The sequence below is a fragment of the Oncorhynchus kisutch genome, linkage group LG4 (genome assembly GCF_002021735.2).
Source record: "Oncorhynchus kisutch isolate 150728-3 linkage group LG4, Okis_V2, whole genome shotgun sequence".
Lineage (NCBI taxonomy): Eukaryota > Metazoa > Chordata > Actinopteri > Salmoniformes > Salmonidae > Oncorhynchus > Oncorhynchus kisutch.
This window is the reverse complement of record NC_034177.2, coordinates 7,276,614-7,285,433: the sequence shown is the minus strand read 5'-3', so window position 1 is coordinate 7,285,433 and position 8,820 is coordinate 7,276,614.

Genomic DNA, 8,820 nt, shown 5'->3' with positions numbered 1-8,820 from the left:
CTACTGTTTTTGAGTCAGCATAATTCATGGTGTGAAATATTCACATCAGAATTTTCCCATTTCAGCTCGGTTCATCTGCTGTGAACTTTTGTTTTCAAGTGGACTAATGTGCATATTCAACTAATACACAGAGCTCAAAATCAAAAGCACTACTTCTACTACTACAGCAAATACTACTACTCGCTATACAGTACTATCTCAAAGTAGTCTTGGCTACTACAATACTACTACTCGCTATACAGTACTATCTCTAGGTAGTCTTGGCTGCTACAATACTACTACTCGCTATACAGTTCTATCTCTAAGTGGTCTTGGCTACTACAATACTACAACTCGCTATATAGTTCTATCTCTAAGTAGTCTTGGCTACTACAATACTACTACTCGCTATATAGTTCTATCTCTAAGTAGTCTTGGCTGCTACAATACTACTACTCGCTATACAGTGCTATCTCTATGTGGTCTTGGCTACTACAATACTACTACTCGCTATACAGTGCTATCTCTAAGTAGTTTTGGCTACTACAATACTACTACTCGCTATACAGTTCTATCTCTAAGTGGTCTTGGCTACTACAATACTACAACTCGCTATGCAGTACTATCTCTAAGTAGTCTTGGCTACTACAATACTACTACTCGCTATACAGTACTATCTCTAAGTAGTATTGGCTACTACAATACTACTACTCGCTATACAGTTCTGTCTCTAAGTAGTCTTGGCTACTACAATACTACAACTCGCTATGCAGTACTATCTCTAAGTAGTCTTGGCTACTACAATACTACTACTCGCTATACAGTACTATCTCTAAGTAGTATTGGCTACTACAATACTACTACTCGCTATACAGTTCTGTCTCTAAGTAGTCTTGGCTACTACAATACTACTACTCGATATACAGTACTATCTCTAAGTGGTCTTGGCTACTACAGACAATATCAATAGCCTTACTTCCATCACCACAGAATTAGAGGTACACTTGCTATAAAAATCGCAGCAGATAATATAATGCTAGCACTGCTAGCACCTTTAATGAATCCATCTATATCTTTATCAATATCAATTATAATTGCATTTCCTCTCCCTGTAAATTCCATTTAATGAAATTCAAATTCCGGGTCAGTCTTTGAATTCCAATGTTAGGTAAATTAATTTTACTTAAATTCTACACTTCATGAGTGAATTCAAGAATTGAATTGGAATTTCAAATTGAATGGGAACTCTGATATTTATATGATATCTTTCCCAGTACGTCCACATCGCAATGCTATGAAAAGCTGTGGCTTTCCTCACTGAGTGGCATCATGCGTCTACTCCTGCACAGCCCCCTCGCTCGATGATTAATTGACCATCCACCAATAGCTGTCAATACAGACCATATACAGGAAATATACAAATCCTGTTTTCAACGGCAGCTATCTGGGCAGATAAATCATAGTAACAGCCAATAATACATGGATAATGCTTCTCTGTTTTTAAACCCAGTGGCAGCTGTATTGAATAGGAAACCTTGTGTGTGGGAGAAAATAGACATTTATTGATCAGAAACAACACAGTAAGGAGGAGGAGGAGGGAGTAAGAAATGCCTGACATCCAGGAAAATGATGTTCTCACCAGATTGTTTTTATAGACTCCCGAGTGCTGTAAATTCAAAAGGTGGGGCTCATTTTAAATAGATGGTGCGAAAATGACGCCATTAGCCATGATATACTGTATGTGAGTGCCCATGTAACAGTGTAACTTTAGGCCGTCCCCTCGCCCATACCCGGGCGCGAACCAGGGACCCTCTGCACACATCAACAACAGTCACCCACGAAGCATCATTACCCATCGCTCCACAAAAGCCACGGCCCTTGCAGAGCAAGGGGAACTACTACTTCAAGGTCTCAGAGCAAGTGACGTCACCGATTGAAATGCTATTTAGCGCGCACCACCGCTAACTAAGCTAGCCGTTTCACATCCGTTACACCCACTTCACTAAGCAACTCTTGGAGAGGATGGCAAACTATTATATCTGCCTTCGTATTTCAGGGCGATCTTTCAGAATGAGAATAGTAGAATTAAAAAGCCATTCAGTGTGTCAAAACGCTTAAGAAATAACACGCTTATCTCTATTTCTATTTTACAGTGTCAAATCTAAAATGAAACTGATTTCGAGTTTAAACAAACAAACGTACCCAAATTCATTTTCCGGAATGTTAGAGATTTAAAAATGAGAAAAAGATTTCAGTTTTTTATTTTCAGACACAAATTCTGAAAAGGATTTCTCTGACGTTTCTAACTCCTGTCCTACATAAAACACCATGTTACTGACTGGGTCCGCAACTAAATGCTTGCTGCAGCGTTGTGTGGTCTGTGGCCAGACATTTAAGGTTTAAGGTGTGGCGATAGGAAGAATGTGGAAACTGGATCTGTGTGGCCAGGGAAAGCCCACACCCTTACTGCTGCTGGAGTCTGGGCTTCCTGCAAATGCCACATGCACCCAGAGACACCAGTCAGCCAGCCAGCCAGTCAGCCATCCAGCCAGCCAGTCAGCCATCCAGCCAGCCAGTCAGCCATCCAGCCAGCCAGTCAGCCTTCCAGCCAGTCAGTCAGCTAGCTAGCCATCCAGCCAGCCAGTCAGCCTTCCAGCCAGTCAGTCAGCTAGCTAGCCATCCAGCCAGCCAGTCAGCCAGTCAGCCATCCATCCAGCCAGCCAGCCAGCCAGTCAGCCAGCCACTCAGCCAGCCAGCCAGTCAGTCAGCCAGCCACTCAGCCAGCCAGCCACTCAGCCAGCCAGTCAGCCAGCCAGTCAGCCAGTCAGCCATCCAGCAAGCCAGCCAGTCAGCCAGCCAGTCAGTCAGCCAACCAGCCAGTCAGCCAGCCAGCCAGCCAGCCAGCCAGCCAGCTGGGCCTTTGGGCTTTCCTCCACTGCCCCCCCTCCCCTCCCACACACACCTCTTTAACCTGTGGGACTCCAATGGGAACGTGTCTGTCAAATCAGAGACCCTTCCTGTCGGGAGAACTTGTTTTGTACTGAACGCCACTCAACAGAGATGGATATGTGTCTCACAACGTATATTTCGGTGTCTATTTCCACTGTTCAGAGTAGATAGATGTGGTCCATTTCCACTGTTCAGAGTAGATAGATCTAGAATTGTGTGTTCTCAGGACATACGGCTTTGGAGGTGAATGGACTACAGTAAGTGAAAGGCAGCAGGCAGATCACTGGTTTTAAAAGCAGGAATTGGAGCAAAAGTTTAGCTGACATAGACCTCAAAAGGTCTCACACACACACACACACACACACACACACACACACACACACACACACACACACACACACACACACCTAAAAAGAGGAAAGAGATGGAATTGTCTGACTATACTGTCTGATTACCCTGTCTGACTATACTGTCTGATTATCCTGTCTGACTATACTGTCTGGCTAAACACAGAAACTGTCTGACTATACTGTCTGACTATACTGTCTGATTACCCTGTCTGACTATACTGTCTGAATAAACTGTCTGACTAAACTGTCTGTCTATACTGTCTGACTATCCTGTCTGACTATAATGCCTGTCTATAGTGTCTGTCTGACTATACCATCTGACTATCCTGTCTGATTATCCTGTCTGACTATACTGTCTGGCTAAACACAGAAACTGTCTGACTATACTGTCTTACTATACTGTCTGATTATCCTGTCTGACTATACTGTCTGACTATACTGTCTGGCTAAACACAGAAACTGTCTGACTATACTGTCTGACTATACTGTCTGATTATCCTGTCTGACTATACTGCCTGACTATACTGTCTGATTATCCTGTCTGACTATACTGTCTGACTATACTGTCTGATTATCCTGTCTGACTATCCTGTCTGACTATAATGTGTGACTATACACAGAGTCTGTCTATACTGACGGACTATACACAGAAACTGTCTGTCTATACTGTCTGTCTATACTGTCTGACTAAACTGTCTGACTAAACTGTCTGTCTATACTGTCTGACTATCCTGTCTGACTATAATGCCTGTCTATAGTGTCTGTCTGACTATACCATCTGACTATCCTGTCTGACTATCCTGTTTAACTATAATGTCTGACTATCCTGTTTAACTATATTTCTGACTATACTGTCTGACTAAACACAGAAACTGTCTGACTAAACACAGAAACTGTCTGACTATCCTGTCTGACTATCCTGTTTAACTATAATGTCTGACTATCCTGTTTAACTATATTTCTGACTATACTGTCTGACTAAACACAGAAACTGTCTGACTAAACACAGAAACTGTCTGATTATCCTGTCTGACTATACTGTGACTATACTGTCTGATTATCCTGTCTGACTATACTGTCTAACTATCCTGTCTGACTATACTGTCTGACTATCCTGTCTGACTATACTGTCTGATTATCCTGTCTGACTATACTGTCTGTCTATACTGTCTGACTATACTGTCTGACTAAACTGTCTGACTATAATGTGTGACTATACACAGAGTCTGTCTATACTGACTATACACAGAAACTGTCTGACTATACTGTCTGACTAAACTGTCTGACTAAACTGTCTGACTATCCTGTTAACTATATTTCTGACTATCCTGTTTAACTATATTTCTGACTATCCTGTGTGACTATGCTGTCTGACTAAACACAGCGTCTGACTATTCTGTCTGACTAAGCAGAGCGTCTGACTATTCTGTCGGACTATACTGTTTGACTATCCTGTCTGACTATCCTGTCTGACTATACTGTTTGACTATCCTGTCTGACTATCCTGTCTGACTATACTGTCTGACTATCCTGTCTGACTATACTGTCTGACTAAACACAGAGTCTGACTATCCTGTCTGACTATCCTGTCTGACTATCCTGTCTGACTAAACACAGAGTCTGACTATCCTGTCTGACTATCCTGTCTGACTATCCTGTCTGACTATACTGTTTGACTATAAACCGAACATTTAAGAATATAATGTATTATATTCCCTTATGTTATTATACACTGTGGCCTGTAAGCTTTTACCAATGAACTCCCTGTGGGTTGACTAACTTATGATCCATGTAAGTTATTAGATCTCCATGTATTACTTCATTAAACCAATTATCATGAATGACAGGGGATCAACCAGCCGATCTTACTGCCTGGATGGAGAATGGAGAGATAGGGAGAGACAGATAGGGCCATTCCTCAAAATAAGGGAAGTGACCTGACTGGCGCTGAGATAGACCCAGTGATAATGGCCCGGTTTACCTTGACTCCCAACAGGCTCCAGGATCAATGCAGGTAGTATGACTCTCACTGGCAAGCGGTCTGTCAGTCTGTCTGTCGGTCTGATTGTCTGTCTGTTCAGTGCGGGGCCTCTTCAGGTGGCAGCGGTGATGAATGGGAAGGCTGGAGAGGAAAATATCACAGGAGCAGAAGATATGCCAGAGGGAAGCTGCCAGAAGTCCTCATTTGGAGAAGTCTACACTTATAATTAAAAAAAATCCTGACAAAAATATTATTATCAGAGGTTTGTGAATGAAGACGTGTTTTTGAAGAGATTGCAGAAAGCAATGCTTCAGAAACCATATTCAGTCTAAACTGGTGAGCTGGTTTCTCAGTACAGTATACCAGAAAATAGCATAATTTCTACTTCGTCATTAATCTACTATCCTTTCATAATTCCTTATTTAAGTTTCCAATACAGCAGAACCTGTAGCATTTCCCTACACTCGCAAATAAATCTGCTAACCAACTGTATGTAACCAAGCAAATTTGATATTATTTGAACTAGCAACCTCTCTCTCTCTCTCTCTCTCTCTCTCTCTCTCTCTCTCTCTCTCTCTCTCTTCTCTCTCTCTCTTTCTCTCTTCTCTCTCTCTCTCTCTCCTCCTCTCTCTCTCTCTCTCTCTCTCTAGTACTTTGTTCTGACTAACATTTCGTAAAGGGAACACGACAGACACACAGACAAACCGTGGGTCTGTAGGTGCTGCTACTGTTGTTGGTGGAAACTGGGAGGATGAGAAGAAGGCAAGGGGGTTAAAGGGATTTCCTGACACATCTGTATCATTACGTTTAACATGTCCTCCCTGTTTTACTATCAGTCCACAGGGCCCAGTGACTCCTTTTCAACATTAAACACATCATCTTGTCTTCTTTTGCTCTGCAGCTTGCAACGACATTGAAGAAGCTTCAGTGGTTGTGGGGTTTAGGGAGAAGGACGGGAGTGCAACATAGACAGATACTCTTGACCCCCGGAAAAGGCTGCCCCTACTAGCTCATGCAACAGCATGTCCATGTCAACAGTGCTGTTATGCAACGTACTTTTGTAAAATCAATTCAAATTGTATTTGTCATATGCTTCGTAAACAACAGGTGTAGACTAACATGCTGACCAGACCGGACACATCGAGCATAAAAATAAAAAAATTGTAGAAATCCATGTTATTCAAATATTGCACCCACACTGCTCGCGAGCGCCAACAAGCGTCTGCGATGCCAAGGGTTGAAATATAACTACTTTCTATTTCTGACGCAGATCGCGCTGCAAGTCCTGCCTCTCCAATCTCCTCATTGGTTTATAGAAGCAGGTACCCATGTGCCATCTCCTCATTGGTTATACCCACGTGGGTGTTTGAAAGACAAACTGTTTTGCCAGTTGTCGTGGTAATACTATGAATGTTTAGATGCCAATCACCATCTAAGTTCAAAGATGATAAAGCCTAGAAGGAAGAGAGATGACTAGAAACGATTCTGTTGGCCTTTTTATGTGTGGATTAATTGGCAGAGTAGAGGAGCTTGTGCATTTCAGGTAAAATAACAACTCAGTGTTTATATCCCAGGACAAATTAGCTAGCAAGAGCAAGCTAACTAGCTAAATTGCCATACATGTTTAATGCTTTCCGACCTGTCCCCAAATTAATGTAATTGGTTCAGAGTTTGTTTTGCTATTATAACCTGTGTGTCGTGATTGCGTTTGGTGTAGGGGGACAAAATACATTTATTCACGATGGCGCACGATGGCGCACGCTCGCAGCCGGTTTGAGTTCCGTGTGAACAGTGAAATGCTTAGTTATGTGTCTTTCCCAACAATACAAGCATAGCAGATGGAAGGGCTTGCGCCTAGGTGGAGCAACAGGTATACGTTTTAGGTACAGTGTAGAGCGCATACGTCAGAGTTAGATAAAAGTGACTTATAAAAGTTAAATAATCAGAATTTTGTAGCATGGCGTTGTAGCGTGATGTTGTAGCGTGGCGTTGTAGGGTGGCGTTGTAGCGTGGTGTTGTAGCGTGGTGTTGTAGTAAATGAGTATCATTAAATGCGAGCACCAGAAACAGGGCATACTATATGACTTGACAGAGAATTATCAGCAAGCTTGCCAACTGCAATAAAATAGCTAGCTAGATGTCTGTGCTTGGCGAGCTCGCTAGCTGCTTGGCTTAAAACAGAACGTCAAGCGCACTCTGTTCTGTTCTCTGATTGGCTAAAGGATCCTTCTTCCTTCTTTTGCTAAGATTTGACATGTTGAATCTTGGAAACTCCAGCAGCCGACAATAGACCTTCTAAAACTAGAGCGTTCACAAGAAGAAAACTTTTTTTCCTAAAATGGCTTAAAACGTCTCATCTTAACATCTCAACATGTTATTTTATTTAATTTAATTTTAACCAATTATTTCAATATTATTAGAGACATTTTCAATTCAACTTCCTACAAGAAAGGCTGCCTAAGGCCCCGTGTCTTTTTCTCACATCTCAACCTACATAAATCAGAGCCTGTATTCAGAGCCTGTGTTACTGCTTTTTCGACCCTGTCAACCTCTTGCACAGTAAAAAGCACCTGTTTCAGTTATGAACCTGTGTAGAGAAGCAGTATTCATATCACTGTATATACCGTATACATAAAGTAAATGAATCACTCTGAGTATTTTACTGTGCACTCCCCAGTCTTCGACATGCTAAAGGGCGCCCTATCATTTAAATTGAATTTTTCCTACGGTCCAGTATTTTCATATCGTAAAAGCAATTAAGTGTATTGATTTGTAATTATTTCCAACAAGGGTTGGTCGTTATGTGTTTCTGGGATTCTGACTGACTTGGGCGCTGGGAGTCTAGCAGAGAGAGGGGGAGAGAACAGGCTGTGGATTGCGGCGGTGCTGCCTCAGCATCCTAGGGCCTAGCCTGGGGTGATGTGTTTTCCTCAGGAAATATCTGTGAAGCTAGCTAGCATAGCGCAGGGAGCCACCGCCTCCGGCGAGCAGCCGGGGGGGGGGGGGAGAAAACAGATCAGCTCCAGGAAAAGACTCTCAATCCTGGGTGAGAGATCCCGGGGAGGTGGGTTCAACGTGAATCACCTTAAATAGATTATTACTGAGTGTTTCAGAGAACTGGCAAAGTGAAGCATATCTCCAGGAAGGAAAGCAAATGTATCGAACCAATACAGAATTACATGTTTGTTTTTTTACGGCTACAATTTCGTTATTTCATACAGCATATTATAATCTGTCTCGTGGAATGAAAACGAAATGTGAGCTCATCCTCCTCATCCTCATCCTCATCCTCATCCTCCTCATCCTCATCCTCATCTCAATGCCTTGAAAGATTTCAGGCACAGGCTTTCTTTTCAAACAGTTCTATTGCTGGTCATGGCAAATGTGGATTATTCCTTTACAACAGCATATCTTCCACCCGTCTGTGGTTGATTTCAAAGGAAACACAGGTGGACTCTTGTTATTTATTAACCATTCCACCTAAAAATAGTTGAAGTAGCAATTATAACCAATGGCAGGACTGAGCATGGCAGGTTGCGGCCTGAGAAAGAGAACACATGT